Below are 19,306 nucleotides of genomic sequence, written 5' to 3'. Positions count from 1 at the left end.
AACATTCCTGCCCTTTGTTTACAGCTTTGGAAGTGCAACTTGCTATTGGATGCATTCTAGAACATGCATGAAATTGAGCAAAACTCAATTATTCTGGTCAATGCAGATTGCACTATGGGTGCGATGAATGACATGAATTCCACATATTCATCTTGCTCATAACATCTCAAGCAAAAATATGTCTAGTTTTGTCAGATGCAAAGCTCACTAATGCAGTTGCATTATGTACAGTAACAATGTGATGGATATTATTTTTGATCAGCATCTGGTTGTTTTATGCCATTGTGCCAAAGCCCTCATTTTGAATAAAGAATTCCTCATTTTCTGTGCTTAGGCATTTTTGCTGTGATTCCCTATTACAAGATATCTCCAACTTGACCTGTCTCATATTCTTTAGTCACCAATGACAGCTGAAATTACTGACATAATTACTGATATTCCAGAAGGTCTTGCCTACTGTGGAAGAAATATAAAATGTTTCTTGTTTTTCTATTGTGTTGGTTCAGGTTTAAATTAACTTCTGTTTTGGAGTCAGCAGGTGGAAGAGATGGAAAGTTGCATTCATGTTAAAATGAATAAGTTCTAGAATCTTTATTTCCTCAGCTATTTTGAGAAACAAGCAAAAGAAACCCAGAACCCAAACCCAAACCTAGAATGAATAGGCTAAAAGAATTACAGTGAAACCAAACACATTTTGACTGTGCTACATGAAAGATTTCTGCAGGAACTGAACGCCCAGTTGCAGCAACTTTGTCCAACAATACGGTTTGGCCTAATGTTCAGGGGTGTTTCAATGCAACTGTGATAATTTCCTAGCCTAATAAGCAATATCAGTGTGGGTGGTCCAGTCCAACCAAGGAGTGATCCAGAATTGTGCTCACACTCCATATCTTTGTCCCTGCCCCCTATACACATAGCCTCCTGTTGTTCTGATATATGTTTAATATCAAGTTGTACAAAAGCTAGGCAGGAAAGCTATTCTCAGGGTTCTGGTGTCAAAGCAAACCAGTGAACTTAATTCAGTTTGCAACAGTGCACAGACCAAATGTGTTCAAACCTTCCTCAGCCTGGCTGTGAACTGTGCTGGCTGGGGGTGATGGGAACTGTAGCCAACACATCAGGTGAACACCATGTTGGGGAATGTTGTTCTGTATCATGAAGAGGTCTATCACCTACTGAATCATAAATACTCTGTGGTCTTAGCACCTGCCCTACGGAGCACAAGTCCATCTTTGCTTTTTGCTCCATTGTGGAAGGATGGAAGACAGAAAGGGAGCTATGTGCAGAGACAGATGCTGTCTGCCAGATGGAAAACAGTGTTTGGTCAGGACTGAGAGGTGGAAAAGACAGATAGCAGAATTCCTAAGTGTCTGTGTAGGAAATGGTTGGCTAACATTTGAAATCTGTAAACATTGTCCTCGAAGAAGGCCAACGTAACACACATGACTTACTGGAAACCTGCGAAATAAAATTTTGGTGTGCATTGTGTATTCCAATGCTAATTGTTTAAGCAAGAAATCTCCCCCTCCCTCCCGCCGCTTGCCCACAAGGAAATTGAGAACATTTCACCATCCTTAACATTGCCAGAAAAACAGGAAGTAAATTCACATCTATGGTGCTTGCAAGATAAGAGCTGCATTGGAACTTGCTTATGAGCGCAGATGACGAACACAAAAAAGAGCAACTTTTAATTGCTTGTCTTTCTAACCCTCTGATCCTAATGACACTTGTTTGGAAGTTCATCTGATTGAACTAATGGGGATTCCAATTAATGCAGGCCAAATCTTTAACAGAAGTTTCTTGACATATTTACAGATGGAGAGTACATAACATAGAAGTATCATACACACTGTTTATTACTGTTGTCACAGATTAACCATTGACAGTGACTAATCGTTCAAAGTTTATTGGTCCTCAATTTTTTTGAGTGCTCAGGCCAGACTATTTCATTTAGGAAATTAAAATGCATAAAATCATAATAAAGCAAATCAGTATCATAAACATAGAATGGACTAAAAGATAAGGAATAGGAATCTTTTGGTGAATACATCACCAAAAGAGGAAGTACATCAACAAAAGACAAATGAGGATACAAATTTGTATAAATGTATATGTAGCAATCTACAAATAAATATGCTCATTTAGACATAATCGCTATCCTGGGGTAACTGGCACCCCCCCCCCAGCTCACATTCTGTATTGTAATTTACACATATGTAGTCCAATGATTATTCCTTCAAAGTGCCCAAATTCCCCAAATTTCACCTTCTCCTTTTTACAAGGTTCCCCCTCCCCCCCATAAATAAAAACATGTCCAGGACACAAAGTACCCCCGGATTTCCACTGGAATAGTTCCATCAGGGATTTTATATCCCAAATAATAGGTCCCCCAAAAGAGGTGGAAAAACAAAAGAAAGTTCAGTGCAGATCATTTTGATCTCTAAATCCATTGAGGGAAAGCTTTGGTGTGATTTTTTAAAAGTTAGTATGCTAAATTATTGTTATGGAGAGAAAAGCCAAGTTATGCAGATTTTCTTGTTTTTAATAGCCTCAGGAAAGATTAAAGCTTAAATTATCAGTGTTTGCTGAGAATCATTCTTATATTGACTGAAATGTCTGGGGGATATTTTCAGCCAGGACAAAGGCTTCTCATATGCCAGAGGCACTTGTGTTTGGGGTATAAAAATGACCCCAGATGTGACTAGCTCTAGCTTTTTGATGTAGTGATCGAAACACATTAACATGCAACATGTAATTCTCTCTCGATTTTTGTCCAACTTTTTCCTTGCATACATGGGACCATACTTTGTTGCATTTATATAAACTCACCTGAATTCTATCTGTAAAAGCCGTTCAGAAATATCTTAAATATTTTAGTGCATTTGCATTGTTTCCCTTTTTCATTTCTAAATGCAACCTATTGCAGCTTCGCAAAATAAATTATACATTGTCCTGATCCACAGATAATAACCAACCAGATTATGGGTTGAGTATGGAATGTCATTGACTTGTGGGTTGTTGTTGAATTGTGGGTTATCTTTACATGTAAACTCTGTACTATGGTTTAACCAAAGTTGTTAGCCGTGAACAACTCAGGAAAAGAACACTTAGTTTGTTGTTGGGTTGCAAGCTCTGGGTTGTTCAATGGTAACAACCCATCATTAAATCATAGTGTAAGGTTTGTATATACTGACAAATCATGATTTGTTAAACTTCATTATATTATTATTATTATTATTATTATTATTAAATTATTATTATTTATTCTTATGCCATGCTCTAGTTATATTCTGGGCTGTATGCAAACCAGGTTGTTGCCTTACATGGGATCTTCTACTGGAAAGGAAGCTCTATTATCCCTCCTCTTAGCATAATTGATGTTTTCTGGACACCTGAACAGGGAGAAAAAACTGGAGGAAAATGATCAGAGGATACCCAAGGCTTGCAGGAAAATCCTGGTTTCTGAAATTCAGGCTGACAGCAAAAGATGAGGTGGAGTTGGGGGAATACTGGGAACATGGACACACTTGCCAAAAACGACAGCATTTTAGGGCAAAGTTCAGAATTAAAGTTAGGGAAGTCAAGCAAGGACTGGGTGGCTTGCTTTCTGCTTAGTCCCAAAGCACTGAAGGCAGGGCAAAGGTGTACCACAAGACCTCTTCTCAGCCAGCCCCAGAAAACATAATTATTTAGGAACCACTGTGTCACACTGCCTCCTTGTAAATAGCAGCTGGGGTTGGAGGTAATGGTTTTTATGGGAGAGGAAGGAGTGAATTTTTCCTTGCACTCTTGGCAGTGTCGCTCCTGCTTGTCATGGGAGCTACTCTTAATTCATTTGCTTGAAAAATGCATTGGGAATGTATTCATGCTTGCTTATTCCTACCTAGCTTGCGCTACTTTAGAAATAAATTTAAATTAAAATGAAAATATTTTTTTGTAGAGGGAAATGCCATGAATAATGGAAAAGAGAAATACAGAAAAAGAAGCACAAAAGAATGAATAAAGAATAAAGTGATCCTCATAAGATGACAATCTAAACATAAGAATAAATCTTTTAAAAAGTAGTTTGTATTATTAAGTATAGACCATGTTGAACAAAGATGGCCCAAAATAAAGGTAGAGGGAGGTGATTCTAGGGGTGGAGAACAAACCATTTTGCAAAGATCAGAAAATGCAACCTCCCACTTCTGGAATACACAAAAATATCAGGTAAGAGTCTAGGAAAAAATAAGTCACTTAATTAAACTGGTTCTTTCTGTTTCTACTATTATGGAAATATCCCTTTGGAAATAAAGCTTGTACACTTGATTAATGAGCAAATAATGTAAATCTACCATTTCTGTAATCTACTTGTGGCAGTGTTTTTGTGGCTTTGGTGGTGTAGAATATATTCGTATAGGATATCATCTTCTTCTTTGTTCAGTTAGCAACATCTGGAAATCAGGAGCACAGTGCAAACATATTTACAGTGATATGTCAGCTCATGAATCCCTCAGTTCACAACCAAATCAGGTTGCAAACAGAAATTTCAGAAAAATTTTGCCTCAGGTTGCGAACTCCACATCGGGTGACGCTCGTGATCATGCCCATCTTCCCTGCATGATCACGGTCATGCTGTGGGGAGGGGAAGATGACTGTGATTGTGTGCGGGGTGGGGCGGAGGAGATGGCCGTGTATGCAGTTGCGCTCATGCAGGGAAGACAGGGGCTATCGCGGTTGTGCTCAGGTGGGGGAGATCGCCGAGATCGTGCTGGGGGGTGGGGGGAGATTGTTGTTCTTTGTCACTTTGTTTCAAATTTGTGTGATTAAAAAAATGGTGACAGAATGGATTAACCTTATTTACATTGAACCTTATGGGAAAATTTAATTTGGGTCACAACCAATTTAGGTCGTGACCAGTTGTGGAACAGATTAAGTTTGTGAGTCAAGGTACCACTGTATTACAGCTGTATCTTTAAAAGGTAGGCCACTGTCCTGCCTCTTAAAAAAGAATGTTCTTAATCAAATATATAATGACATTTTTCTGAAACCTCTTGACAAAACGAGAACTGCTGGCAATGCTGTAACTTGTAATATTGTGCCAATACTCTACTTGATAATATTGAATTGGGAAACTGTAATCAGGATTGATTTTTCAGAGTGTTCTGTATCTTTACAAATTCTATCAAGGCCAGGATACAGCTATATATCTAAATTTTAAAGCAGAGCCTTGTCTTTTAGTCTGTTCCTATCAATTATAACATTAAATTGTGTTTTCTCAAAGAGGAGTTATCTGTCCTTTGGGCACAATTCTATGGACTGCATACACCTGTCCCAGCTAGCATGGCACTTTTGGTGCCAGCTGAAGTTGCAAAGATGGAAGACCATCTTTGGGACACATTCTGCAAGGTAATCTGGAAGGCGGGGAGGGGTGAGACACCATCTCCTTTACCAATCAAACTGGTGTCCCAGCCTCTCCTCCTCATGAGAAGGGGAAAACATCCCTTTTGGAGGGCAAGAGGAGAATGGAGGCCATTTCACGCTTGTCCTACAAGTGCAGAAGATTATAGATAGCCACAAAGGACTGTGCTCTTAGGAAAGCTTTGCTGGTGTGTGCATGCACACGCGCACACACAATACAAAATACAGCATTAATTCCCTGTGTTAACAACCTAAGCCTGGGAGAAAGAAATTGTGTTTTTGTGTATTCAAAGCCACAGAAAATATTATAGCTCTTCTAAAAATTCTATAATCCATTAGGCATTGGGTGCTAAACCGTTAGCTTAGCATTTTGCATGCTGTTAAGTTAGTCTTTGTTTTCTGCTAATTAAGCAGAAAAAATAACTCTTGGGTCATTATGTAGAACCCTATGAAATACTTTCCCATTCTCCTTGCCAGAAAAGACTCTGGAAAACTCTCAATAGCATTTTGTTTCAGGATATCAGCTTGAAATTACTGTATCAAAAGAGATTCCTCCTACAAAATTCTTCTAAATTACATGACCATCAAGGTGGTGCCAAAATAAACAAACAAGCACTTTTTTTCACTGCCAAAAGAAAGTGTTGTTGTAACAGTGATGTAGTAGCTATGCAGAAAATCCTGGTGGGACGGAAGTGTACAGAGCTAGCCTGCTAGCTGCAGACAACAACAAGTCCACAGGGATGGGAAAATGAGTGCAAATGAGTTGTTTTGAAGGGAAGTATTTTCAATTGCCTTCCTGCCTTTAAACACTGTGGAACGTTCTTACATTTTTGTGTTACATTAAAGGATATCAGAGGACAGAACATGCACATTGCAAGTGCTGTTATGATCCGGGAAGGTTTATGGGGCTCGTACAGTATGGTTTAGTTCCTGTTAGCAAACAAGGTGGCCAAAAGGAAGTGACGCACGCATTGGTGACTTCCCGGTTGGATTTCTGTAACGCGCTGTACGTGGGGCTGCCCTTGAAGACAGTCCGGATACTTCAGATGGTGCAAAACAGAGCAGCCAGGTTGCTGACGGGGACTGGGCGTTATTCTCACGTAACCCCAGTCCTCTACCAGCTTCACTGGCTCCCCATTCGAGTCCGGGCTCAATTCAAGGTGCTGGTTATCACCTATAAAGCCCTTAACGGCTTGGGACCCGGATACTTGAAGGAACGCCTGCGACCATATTTGCCCTCCCACCCCTTGAGATCGGCAGCAGGGGCTCTCCTCTGGGAGCCTTCCGTAAGAGATATCAGGAAGCAAAGTACCCCGAGGAGGGCCTTCTCTGCAGTAGCGTCCCATCTGTGGAATGTGCTCTTCAGAGAGGTCCGCCTGGCACCATCGTTATTTGTTTTTCGGCGCCAGGCCAAGACCTTTTTATTCAAACAGTATTTTAATAATCTTTAATATTTATAGTTTTCATTATGCAGCCAGTGTGTTTCCAAGTTTTAATTGTAAATTGTAATTGTAAATGTTATTCTATTTGTTTTATTTATTTAAGTTGTGAGCCGCCCCGAGGCTGTGTAGCAATGGGGACGACATATAAAAACTTCAAATAAATAAATGGAAGTGCCTCATGGAAGAGATACTTCCTCTTGCAGGTGTCCAGAAGTGCTGGAACTACTTGGTATGGCAGAAACCCTGCCTCCGTTGCAAAGCCTCCTAATCCATCTGGACTAACAGCAGATGGAGCAGAGAGTCCTGAAAACTCCAAATTAAGGGTCCCGGTTAGTGATTGGAGTTTGGTCTAGAATACCAATCACCCCACCTCTAGCACCGTCCCGCTAAATTGGTTGGGAGGTACAACAGCTTAAACATTTGCTAATTCCTAATTCCCAAGAGCTGAAGCAGTGATGGCACTAATGAATGATCCCGATCAATTAATAAAGTCCTTTATCTCCAGCTTCTTATAGATTTTCATCTAGACTATTATCCACTTTTCTGGCTGCAGAAAAGGGAAGATGAGGTATTGTGGAGCACATCTAACACTTGCAGACTGCCAGCACGGTACCTCTCACCTTTAGGCCCGCTGCGTTAAAAACGAGACTTTGGGGCATGCTTGTCAGCTGCATGTATTTTGACGCCAAGCATGGAGCATCTATGTCTAGACTCGCTCTTCATTGGTTGGTTCTCTATACCCATATTGTGGTGGTGGTGGTAGTGATTAATTTATTTCATTTCTATACTGCCTATAGATGAAGCTCTCACCTGATCTAGCAGGCGGTCTGTTCTACACAAAAATGAGCATGTGTGTTCAGACTTACCACTCACACTCTTATTATGCAAATCACTCATCACTATTCAACATCTCTGTGTTTGCATTGACATTCCTTGTCTGAGGATCAGCATGCAATTTACAGCGAATGTTCAGCGAAGTCCAAGTTCCACCAGGAACAACTTAGGGAAAATGAGTTCCACTGGGTTGGGAGTTTCTCCAGGCTTGTTTGGACAAACTCAAGGATTGCCCAGTTTCAGTGTTCCTAAGAATTGCCTTGCACTGTGCCCAGTGGACCGTCTCTGGGGCTTCATAATTTCCTGGAAACACTATGTGTGGACGTACACAAGTGTGTGTGGACGTACAGTATGTACGTGAAACCGGAGTTCACCTTCAGAACATTGCATAGTGGGTGAGGCCATGCTTGAAAAATGAGGTGAGCATAAGACTAATGTAGAACTGCATTCAAAATGAATATTCAGAAGCCCTAACAGTCAAGAGTACTCTTTATATTATTGTCATGGAAGCCCCTTACTCTGAAAAACGTGATTTTCCACCATGTTGGCCTATGTTTATTTCCTCTCTTCATTCTAAGTGCACATTCAGGTTACCACCTTTAGCTTATTTTCAGGGATCAGCTACTTAATTGTTCCTCAGTTTTTATTTCATTATTGTCACCTTTGTGATACTCTTACCCATAAAAATTGTTGGCACAATTATTATACGTGAGATGAACATGACTGTATTTTCCCCAGTGTGCCACCTGCATCTCACAGCATGTTGCTCTATTTTCACAGGCATCTCATAGCATGTTGCTCTCAGAATCTTCTCAAACCTAAGCTAGAATGATTCATCATTGCATTGCATCACACTGTGCTGACTCGATTCCCAATATACACCTTGCCAAAATATTCTTCTGTCTCAGCAGATCAGTAGACATACTTCTCCCATTTCTGCTGCCAATAGGATGAGTTAAGTGCTGACAAGCCCTAGGCTGGAAGAGAAGGGCTGAATAGTACTTAGTCCTGGCAAGCTTCAGGAAAATTTTGGATCCCATATTCTGTTCCATTATCTGAAAGGATATTCCAATTCTTAATGGGCTGATTGAGTCTATTTCCCTGAGTCAAAGCCAGACCAGTCAAAACATAGGCTGGAGACAAGCAATCACTTTTCATGAGAGTTTTGAGAAAGGGGTTGTGCAGGCACCCCAACCAGACCCGGACAGCTGCCCATGGAGAAAGGAGGTTTAAATCTTCCAACTAGTCAATTTCCCCCATTAAATTCCACTCTCTACATGCAGGGGCTCAAAGGAGAGGAGACCCTTAGTGATGCCAATGGAGCACCCACCTCCTTTTAGTTCTTGCATGGGGGAAATTTAAGGAGGAAAAACTGCTTGATGGGAAGGATTAAACCACCCCTAGCTGTGTGTTTCGGACCATATCTGTACAATTTGAGGTAAAAACAAGGAAGCAGGGCTTAGTGGCAGGAAATACTTTAGCATGAGGGCTGGATTCAGTTTTGAAAAGGGCTTCAGGGCTGCATTCCCGTGGTGGACAGGACCAGAGAACGAGTGGGTGGGACCAAAGGTAAAAGTATTGGGGCCTAAAATATTCTTATATTTTAGCTTCGAAGTATTTTAAGCTTTTGGAACAGGAGTATAGGGTAAATTGCACAAAAGCTTGGGGAAGCACCCAACAGCCCATGTTTTCGAGAATGGAGTATGAACTGCCTGAGGACCCTGGAAGAAGGCAGGATCTGGCCTCCTGGCTTCAGGTTCCCCATGTCTGCTATACAAAGCTATAGTGGATTACAAATGGAAGAGAATAGCATCAGTAGCTCTGTAGAATTCTGTGAACAAGGCTTGGCAATTTCATGATAAATGCCTTGCCTGGAAGCATCATTGGGAAGGGGTAGGAGTCCATTTTAGGTACTTTTGTTCTTTCTTTGAATTCTAAATTTCATAAAAATGCCCATGCACTCTATTATTCATTTTATTTTATTTATATGCCATCCTATAACAAAAAGTTCCCAGGACAGCTCACACAGTACAACAGACTAAAAACAGATACAATAATAAACATCTAAACTGTCTGGGAGAAGAGGAATGTCTGCCTGGCGCCGAAAAGATAGCCACATGGGCGCCAGGCAAGTCTTCTTGTGTTATATGTATCAAGCATATAACCCAAAAGTTATATAACCTTGGGTTAGGTTATATGTATCAAGCAAAGCTAGGCACGTTTAAACCTCAGTGAATTCCTTAGGAGGTTTTAAAATGTATTTAACTCTGATCCATTGAAAACAACCATTTTTGCTCAGAAGTATGCCACTAACCTGGTTCACACATAATATTGACCCATATGTCATTTGACACATGTGTGGTTTGTGTTCCTACCCAGGGTGTCCCAGGTAGATCCTGGCTTTTTCATTTCTCTCCTCATTCAGCTGCTCCTTCCCTATATTCCATCTGCCTTCATGGCATGGAACAACTTTTGTTAATTTGCTATACTACTCTTGTCCATTCCATCTGTAACCTGGTAAAACAACCTACAAATGGCTCATAGTTCTGGGTTCACACCTAACAACAACTGCTAATTTAAACAACCTAGAATTCACATCCCAACAGCTCGCCATGGGTCCTCTTTCAGGGTCATTTGTAGTTAACAAACCATAGTTTGTTAGCATGGCTTTGTTTGCTCAACTTGACAACCAGGAATTCAACAATCCAAACTATGGGTTAGCACTGCATACCCAATGAGAATTATTTTCTAGGAGTCTGTTTAGGATTACTTAAAAAGAGCCCAGTCTTTGCAGACTGGATTGGATTGAGATGCTCTGATTGATTACACATAATTTTGTTTGTCTCTTAAAATTAGTCAAAGAATCTGTCATATTATGTAATCAGTCTAACAAGTTCTATTTTTAAAAAATTCCTGGTGATTTAAATTTTTGCTCATTCTGTCCTCTCTGAACCAATGGCAGCATTTGCCTGAGAGTGACAAGTTATTCTCAAATGGCTCGTCTCCCATTTGTAAAGTCTGTGGCCAAACGTTCCAGCGCCTCTTCAGAGGAGCCAGGATGTCACCTTTATTACCAGGAACTATGTTTTTCTTTATAGTGTTTATGATACAGCAGCCACTATCATGCTAACAAGAACTCCCTCCCTCAAACATTCCCAAACCCCATTGTTCCTTTGTGTTGACCCTTTCTTGTTTATGATATTTTTAAAGTAGGCACATAATAGCTTTCCTGGTGTTTGGTATTTGGAATTAATTTAGTTTATGTTAACAGCAGGAGCTGAATGAGGAATTTTAAGCATTTGTCACAAAAATAATGAAGTTTTAGTAGGTGGGTATGTTTGAGATTTTTCACAAACAGCTGCAGATGAAATAGGCAGAGGACATGCATTTTCTAAAATGGCTCCTTAAGCTCTGGCATCACAAGGCATCCTGGAGTGGGCGTGTGGGCCCGCACCACTGTGGGTCGATCCAATGATCAGGGGACATTAGCGACTTCTCCATGGGGAAAGGTTACAATAACTGGGACAGCTGAGCCTAAAAGAAGGTATCCCAGCTGTGAGCAGGGCCACCCAATTCTTTGTCTGGGACAGCATCCGCATACACCAGCTTTCCTCCATGGTGGCCACAGTGAAACTGGGTCCCCAGGTGAGGCACCAGGTGGATCACCTACCTAGGGCATTAGCTGAGGATCAAATTAGACAAAGTTTCCCACTCCTGGCTAAAATATAGATGATGATGATGATGATGATGATGATGATGATGATGATGATGAAAGGCTTTGCTCTTAAATGAAAATTATTTGAATGGGTTTCTAGATATATTGCCAGCAATTTGATGTATTACTGAGAAAATTCAATTTACCAATATAAGAAGGCAGCCCTAAGATAGGATCCCCCTGATTATTTTTTCAAATACTCACTAAACTTTTTCAGAGGTAGCAAACTTAATATCCTCAGAATTCAATGCACAATCAATTTATAAAGTTTACACTTAATTTTACTTTTCTCAGAACTGTGTGTAATTCTAAAACTTACTTTACAGTGGGCTCTGTTGCTTCGCCCACCCTGAATGCTATTTATTGTAGATAGTTGACTTAATTGAGGTAATTGTTGTGTAAAAAATATGCACCACCAGGATAAGATAACATTATCATGTTTTATGATGTTTGTTGTGCATGTACAGAATGCTGATTCAGTTCCTACATGTGGCTTTCATGCTCCAGTCAGCTGTCGGTAAAAATATGCTATCAAACCCTGTGGAATTTAAGTATGAAACTGTGTTATCTGCACCCAGCAAAACATAACATTTTAATTCACATTTTTCATCTACTCAAGGTCAGTCTGGTCTAAATTAGAGACAATATGCCAGAAGCTATTTATATAAAGGAAAAATAATAATCAGAGGGGTTAAATCGAGGACTTAATTTCTTGCATAGACACAAGTGAGGAAAAGAGTGAACTGGGCCTTGCTAGTGAATTAAAAAAAAAATCAGTTCCTGTACTAAAAATGCTACTACATTTAATGAAAAAGGGGCAGAGAAGAGGGACAAATGATAAAATAACTAAGGGGGATGGAATAATTTTACTATCCTTACTAATATAACTGGAAAACCCACCATGAGTATACTGTAGGAAAACTGAGTCAGCCTTACTGTAGTTTCGATTATCCATAAATAATGGAACACAAGTCAAAATGATATCGAAAAGCATGATTGCATATATGGGAACTTTTGAGGCCACTAAATAAAGGCCCATAGAATTCAACCATGGGGAAAATATCCTGGCTAAATAATTTTCTTTCCATCACCAACATAACCCCAGACATTTCTGATACTTTCCATGGTGGGAGGTTTTATGGCACCTCCAGAATATACTTGGACTTTGAACAGCATGTTCACAATTTCATTCAGAAGGGAGAAAAACTGACCTACCACAAAATTGCAAGGTACCACCCCTTTGGCATGGCACTCTTGCAGAAATTAAATGCAGGTAAGGGATTGCCTACCTGAATGCAGGTATCCCCTATTTGAAGGGGTTTCTTGTCCAAGACTGGTTTAAAGATAAAGGACAAGAAAGCAGAGAATGAAGTTGTAATATGGAGACATACTGCTCACCTGGTTACAAACTTATTACACCCTCCCATAATAAGATGATGATGATGACTTAATATTTTAATTCACCCAATAACCAATGTCCTCTGGATTAAAGGAAAAGTTAAAAGACTAAAACAACATGCAGTTAAAACATTAAAAATATAAAATTGAATACATTTGAAATAATGTAACACGATACAATGCAACAAATGGCACAAGAATAGATAATGGACAGCTGCAAAAACCTAAAACTAGAGCTCTAAAATGCCTGGGGGACAGTGCAGAAAGGATAGTAAGGCTGGTGCCAGGTAAGCCTCACTGAGAAGCGCCTTCATAAGTGAGGAGCCAAGCCTGAGAAAACCATCTGGCTTGTAGCCACCCCCAGCTCCCTTTGGCGATGACATACAGAGGATGGACTGAGAAGATGACCTAAGTGTTGGAGCAGGTTTACATGTGGGAGAAAACATTCCTTTAGGTACATTAATCCCAAGCCATCCTTCAATTGAAATGGTTGCAATTATCTGGTCATTCTCCCTTCTACATATTAATTAACACATGCTAATTTTATGCACACATGGGTCCTCTTTCTTTGATGATGCCTTTCTTCTTTCTTGGTGGTACGTAAGTGGCCATCCTACTGAGCAACACATGGCTCCCTGCCTTGAATGCCATGCTTTGGTAGAATAGTGCACTATAAATCTAACAAATCAAAAGTAAACAGTGACAGCATCAATCCAAGGTTAAGGGGAAGGAAAAATGGGATACAGCCCATGTTCTTGAGCAGCCACTGGGAGAACCACCAACAGTAGAAGCAGTGTGGCTGGCTCCATCCTCAGGCAACTGAGCTTCAAATGAGGAATAACATTCACTGCATGGTCACAGTGCTCCTCCATGGCTGCATTATCCAACAAAACTGTGTTCACATCAAGCTTGATCTGAAGATTGCTGTGATTTCTCTGGCTGATTGAAAGGGCAGGAATAGAACTCCCCATCTCCATCCTTTCTGGCTCCCATTTTCTGATGTGTTCCAAAGCATATTTTATGTCTGAAACAAGCTACTGTCATATCCAGTAGCTCCTCAGTTGTGCCACCTCCACCCGTCAATCTTTCTGCTTGCCTCACTTGTGTAAGGAAACACAGAAGGGAACAATTCTCCAGATCTCTTCCTCTGAACTTGCATTATCAATAAATTCCTGCAGTATCAGCAAAACTTGAGACCACACGTCCGGCTACTATCTTAATTGCAATAGCTTCATGGGCCAACTGGTGAATACAATGATGTAGTTGAATCAGATTCCAGTAGTTACCCCCCACACACACACACGCACGCACACATGGCCCTCCCACCACCACCAGCTTCCCTCACCTTCCAAACCTCCAAGAGTCCGGAAAGTCTTTCAGCATTCCTGTAGAATTACATAAGACACCAGAAGGAGATAACATTGTATGGTCAGGGCTGAAAATGCTGAATATTTTGTGCTTCCATGCAGAAAGGCATGAAGGAATGTGCACAGCATCTCAGAAGCAACAAGCAGGAACCCTCAGAAACGAAATGTCATGTAGGCTTGAGACCTTGAACACAGGAAGATTTGACTTTATTGATTCTGCTTGCCATCTCAAACATGAGAGCAGATAGGGAACTAAAACAGGCAGAGAAAAAGGGTACAGGCACAGCCTTTGGCAGAGGTATGCCTGCCCTGTCCAGTTCTGGATGACGCCAATGTCCTAGCAACCCCTTGACGACAGTAGTGACTGGGTCACTTGCACGTGTCCTTCCTCCACTGGCACGTACCACTGTCACTTCGAAAGAAAGGTGGCTGTGATCTGTCAAGATGTCGAATGATTGTTTTTCTTGGCCTCAGCTCACCCAAGGAGGTCTTCTCTGTTAGCATGTGCTGTGACTCTGAGTAGTTGTGAGGCAGGGAGGCTCTCTGGTTCTCAACCAGGAATCCAGGTGACTTCTTGATGGTTTAGACTGCATAATCCCTGACCATTGGCATGCTAGCTGAGACTCATGGGAGTTGCACTCCAGAACATCGGGGGTGGGGGGCATCTGGTTGCCTTCCCTCATTCCCCAGTATCCCACTTCCAAACACAGCAAGTCCAAATAAGGTCCAGGTAAGATAATATTACCTATGGATGTCAAATGAAATGGAAATGTCAAGAGGAGAGTTCAGAAACCCCCTGTGTCATTATCATTATCATTTCACTTAAATATGCAGTTAACATGGATGGAGCATTTATTTATTTATATTGGATTTGTACCCCACCTTTGCATTTCACGGCAAATTTGGATGCACCTTAACAACAGCAATATTTATGTTTCTGAGATCCCACAGGAGAAATGGGATGATGCTGAGAACAGAGAATTTTCCAAAACTTTTGGGATACAAGATGCAGCTGTTCTATTCAGGTATTTAGTGCCTCGTTCATGAAGAAGAAGCAGGAACACAGAGCTTTAGCTCTGCTCCCGCCTTGTCAGCACACCTGGTCACCATATGAGCCGTCGGTGGCCAAGTGCAAAAGGTCCCTGGTCGAATCCCCAGCATCACCAGGTAGGGTTGGGAAAGAATCTTACCTGAAAACCTGCAGGGCTGCCACTGTCATTGTCATCAGCCCAGAGCTTTCTGTGTGTCTATTAGCAAATGCAAGACTGGTATCTGTCTGAAGGGGGCATTCTAGACGTGGAGGGATTCCTCTACAATGTGGAAATCCTTGCCAGCCAGGGGTCCTGCTCTTGTGAAGGAAACCCAACATGCACAATCTTCAAATTAACACCAATCATGCCTCTCTACTCGATATGGAGAAAGAATGCATCCAGTTCTCAATGAATCCAGCCCAGTCTTCTATTAATATATGCTATTCTACTACACAACGTAAGTGAAAGGGTTTGCAATGAGTTTGTTTCTTGAAATATCTAGACCTCTCCAGACATTCTGAAGGATGCATGAGTGCTAGACGTGCAGCCATGTGAACTGGCTCTGTGTGGACCATTCCCTATATGCCCCATCCTTACCTGATACAGGCACGTCTGAACACCAGGCTTTCTCAAAGCTTTTCTACAGGAGGTTGTTGAACTGCTGCATCTACTTTCAGGGTCATCACAGAAGTGAGCATTGCACAGTGCTTTATTTCCTAATTACTATTATTTCTATGCCATTCCATAGCTGAAGCTCTCTGAGTGGTTTATAACAATGTATAAAACAAAATACAGCATAGAACAGCAATGGTGAAAGAATTTTCAAATTAATTTAAAATAGCTTAAAATGCATTAAAATGCAATAAAAAGACCCATCAGGAAGATATAAAACCAGAATAATCTCCTCAGGTTTCTGGATAACCAAGGAGATTTTTAAAGGCCTCTGTATAGAGGGCTGTCTTGGCCTGGTGCTGAGAAGACGGCAAATTTGGCACCGGTCAGGCTGCAACAGGGAAGTTAGAACAAGATGGGGCGGGCAACCACAGAAAAGGCCTTCTCAAGTGCCAACACCACAAGAGTGTAATGTTCTGCTACATGACCTCAGTGTAAGACTGTGGCATGGGGGCATAGTGCAATTCTATACCTAGGGAAAGCATTTTCTTTCACTTTCCAAAACTGTACTGAAGTTTCCCTGCTTTAAGGAAAAAACACACTAATTGAAAGTACTCTTTGAAAAAGGAAGCAAACCTGGAGAATCACATTGTCACACCGAACCCATGAACATCTATGATGCATGCATGATAAATGCCTTGTGCAGAAAAGATCTTGGCTGAAAATGAGTAAAATGCTTTGCATGATTGGAGACCCTGCGTTCGGCTGAAACTCCATGGTTTACACGCAGAACACAGCTCTAGCCCATGCTGCATGGAGTAGTAAATTCAGCACCCAAGGAGGCAGGCCATGGTGCCCAGGAGCAGGGTCAGCATATCTGGCCTGATCCCCACTGTTAGCTCTCATACATTCTTCAGAACTCTTGTTGTAGTTCGCTCAAGGCTGTTAGAGGGTGTATTTTTCCTAACCCTGTTAAGGCAGAGCTTAATCTATATTATAGTGTGAGTGTGTAATTTAAGAAAGAATAGGGATTCTTTTTTGTTGTTGTGTCTTCTCCAGCTTATGGTGACCCTATAAATGAAAGCCCTCCAAAATGTCCAGTCCATGAGAACTCCATTCAGCAATTCCAAGAGCAAGGCTGTGGCTTCCTTTATGGATTCTAGAACTGTTCGATTTATGGTACGAGTGCTTCTGACATATCTCACCCATATGCACCTCTTTCAGAAATCAGTAAGAATCCATAAATGCAACCAGCACAAACACCTATTTTCAGTGCTCAGCACTGGGTCTTTTGAGAAAGATGAGGTCATGCAATTCCATCACTGCAAGTATTAAATTACCTGCATGAAACTAAAGCTCAGTCAGGACCAGGTATTCCTTGGATTCAAATGTTCTTGGACAAATTTAAGCAGCTTAATGAAATGCGTGAAGAGAACAATGGAACAGAGTGAATTTTCTATATCAACAAAGTAAAATCTGTCTGCTTCTGAAATATTGGGTCACATAATGCCAGAGAACAGATCAAAGATACTGAGATTAATGTGAAGGAAGACCATCACAAAGGAACCAGGTACAAGCCCAAAGATTTTTCAATGGATTAAGCAATAGCTATGCTATTATCTTGCTCTGCAGATGAGCACTAGAGGTAAACTAGAGGTAATCTTCATTTCTTGGCCTGCCAATCATTATGGCAGCAATCCTAAGCAAGTTGTGCCAGTGCAAACGCAACTCATCTCAGTGGGACATTTCTTAGCCCATTGGGTTATTCTTGAGGCATGTTTCCTTCTAGCCCTTTCTTGCAATGTACCAAATGTGTGTGGTCGATTGCTCTGACAACTTAAATTTGGCAGAACAATACAGCCAGGCAGCCCCAGTCCATAAAGCCATGCTCATTATCTCTCCACTGCCACTCTTCTCATTGATCCTTAACACTTTTCTCGCTATGAGCTTTAAGAAGTTCCATCTTAATCTATCATCAAAGAACCTAAAGCTGCTGCAGAATGTGGCCTTTCCCCCTTCTTTTCTCAGGATACTTAAAGGCTGTCTTTGAAAATGAGCAGCTACATTTTACTCTTCAGTAGGATGCTTATAGTGTTCTAGCTGGGTTAGAAAAATTGCACCATAGACCAGCCTTCCCCAATCTGATGCCCTCCAACTGCATTGGACTGCAATTTCCATGCTATCTGTGGTTAGTAGGAGCTGTAGTTCAACAAATCTAGAAGGCACTGCATTGGAGAAGGCTCATTTGAGCTACAAGATGACATATAGAGTAAGGGCAGAATCCTATGTACAGTATATTTAGGCAGAAAGCAAATCTACAATGCCCGGCACCCCAGCTAGGATGGCTGATTGGAAATGCAGGAGATTTTTATGTCTAAATATACATGGGGTGCGTCTTAAGTCTACTTAGCACAGTTAGTGCTCTTCACAGCTGATCCTTGGTAGTAGCTAATAGTACCTAGTACCTCTCCCTCTCATTTCCTTCAAACTGATAAAAACATCAATTAGCTAAAACTCTATTGTGAGGAAGAGAAAATGCCTGCATGAAAAGCCACTAAGAGTGCCACTGTTCTGCACCTTCCAGTGTGCCCCACTTAATTCCTGGGGCTCCCTGGGAATTGTAAGGCTCTTTTCTGTCTAAGCATTCATGGGATTGCATCCTAAATGACTGCAGTTGTCTTCTGTCTCAGGTGTAGTTGGACAAACCTTACTCCACAATACAAATTGAGTTTAAGTCCCACCTCCTTTGTGATTAGACCCTTATGTTTCATTTCTGTTTGCTTGAGATACTTGCTCTTCCCTCCCTGCTGTTTGTCCATTAGTGCCATTATGTAGTTTATATGGCTGAAATTATCTGTGGCAAAAAGCACTGTTAAGAAATTGTGATTAAAGGTGTAGGAAAGGGCTGCTGAAGCATTTCCCACTAGCTACTGTTACATTCAGAGTTTCTCTTCCCCCACGGTTGCTTGCAGAGAAAAGGTATGGACAGCCATGTCTTGAGAGAGGTGGAGGCAGGGACTGATCCAAGCTGAAGAGCTGCAAGTGGTAATTTTGAGTAGGGAAGTTGCTGCAAGTAAAGATGCACAGAAGGCATGTGGATTTTCAGGTGTCTTTTATTCTGCCTTATGCTTATTGATGGAAGTTTTGTACCAGATTTTTGTTTGCTTGCAAATGAAGCCGTCTAAAAAGCACGTGTGCAAGTTTACATACATCTCACTGCACACTAGTGAAAATACCCCCAAAGTAAACAAACTAACAAAGAAAGAAACAGGCTCATAAACCCATGCAAACTTAGAAAAAGCAATCTGCTAATGGAATCCATAGGTCAGATTGATAGAAATATGAATTCATTTGAATCCGTTCTATATACTCTCTTGTTGTTCTGACCATTGGCCATGCTGACTAGGGTTGATGCACTGCAGTTTTAAGTATCTGAAAGGCACTATGTTTGGAAAGGCTGGATCAAGGAGTTCCTCTACTTAAACAGGACTAGTCTGAAGGTCCTGA

This window comes from Varanus komodoensis, unplaced genomic scaffold (assembly GCF_004798865.1).
Source record: "Varanus komodoensis strain SLA01 unplaced genomic scaffold, ASM479886v1 scaffold8, whole genome shotgun sequence".
NCBI classification, from domain to species: Eukaryota; Metazoa; Chordata; class Lepidosauria; order Squamata; family Varanidae; genus Varanus; species Varanus komodoensis.
The sequence above is the reverse complement of the archived record's forward strand: the minus strand, read 5'-3'. Positions refer to the sequence as shown.